The sequence below is a fragment of the Orycteropus afer genome, unplaced genomic scaffold, assembly GCF_000298275.1.
Source record: "Orycteropus afer afer isolate SDZICR_OR568_19922 unplaced genomic scaffold, OryAfe1.0 scaffold00251, whole genome shotgun sequence".
NCBI lineage: Eukaryota > Metazoa > Chordata > Mammalia > Tubulidentata > Orycteropodidae > Orycteropus > Orycteropus afer.
The window spans coordinates 3,008,781-3,010,297 of record NW_006921838.1 but is presented as its reverse complement, the minus strand read 5'-3'; positions in this window follow the sequence as shown (position 1 = coordinate 3,010,297).

Sequence of the window (1,517 nt, the reverse complement as noted above, 5' to 3'; positions counted from 1 at the left end):
TGCAGTAATTGTTCAGCCTCATGCTGTGTACAGACTAATATTGAATCACTGTTGTGGAAAATAAAAAGGACAACTAGAATTCTGGGTGTAAAAACCCTGTATGTTTAAAAAACACCTACGTTTTTCAATTTAAAAACAACATTAAATGTATTTGGTGCTTGTTTCCCCAAAGGATGGCAAGATGCTTTAGTCTGTGCAGACTGTCTGCTTCCTAATCTCTCTTGTGCCCAGCGAAAAAAGAGGAGAACAGAGTTCACTTGCACATTGTAGGTAAATCTATTCTGTTTTGAAACACAGATTCATCCTCGAATTTCTTAAATCATTACCCAAGAAGTCTCATCTGGTGGTGTGGTATTTCAGGGTCTAGAAAGACTGAACCTCCAGGCTTCATTCTACTGTTGCAAGCAAATATAGAAAGTGCTAGCCATCACGGAGATACTCCAATAGCAAATTGCATACATTTGTTGCTGTTGTTGTTGTTATGTGCTGTCGAGTAGGACCCAACTCATCGCGACCCCTTCTTGGGTTTCCAAAGCGGTATCACTATGGAAGTAGATTGCCTAACCTTCCTTCTGAGGAGTGGCTGGTGGGTTTGAACTGCCAGCCTTCTGGTTAGCAGTCAAGTGCCTTAGGCACTATGTTACCAGAGCTCCCATTAGTTCATATAATGGTCTTAATATACATTGGTCATGATACTACCATTATTATTACTATCCTCAGTTTACAGATGCAGAAACTGAGGTTTATTGGAGGTGAGCAATTTGCTCAAGATACAATGGTAGTAGGAAATAGAATTTAATCTAGGTCTTTCTAATTCTAAACATAAGGGTTTAACTATGCTGTATACTGACATTGGGAGCTCTGGTGGCATAGTGCCTAAGGCATCTGACTGCTAACCAGAAGGCTGGTGGTTCAAACCCACCAGCCACTCCCCAGAAGGAAGATTGGGCGATCTACTTTTGTAGTAATACCATCTCAGAAACCCAAGGAGGGGGTCACTGTGAGTTGGGTCGAACTCAACGGGAGTGCGTTGCGTTGTTGTATACTGACTTCAGCTTTTAATTTCAATACTATATTTTCTAGAGACTCACAGTGAGATATTTTACTCCATTTGCATCATCATTAACACCACTTGAATGTTTTACTTTCAGCAAATAATAAACAGACGTGGACATGAACTTTCACTTTAAACTTGGGGATTACAGTTCTTGTTTTTTATATCTAATACACTAAAAGCATTGATTAAAAAAAATGTGATGCTGATTCTCAAAGTGAGATTCTCAGTGAAATCAAAGTAAGATGTTTAAGTCAAAAAAAGAAATTTGGAGTGTGTAGGAGATGTCTGCCTTTTGACTTCTCTATGTAGACAATTAGAGTTATCAATTTCATAACATAGTGTAAAGGCCTGTCTTGATCCCCACTATATCCTCACACCTGATAGAATGGCTGAAATTTTGTATTGTTTCAGTATTTAGTTTGGGGGTAAATAAAAGCACATTATTGGCTAATTTTGGGAA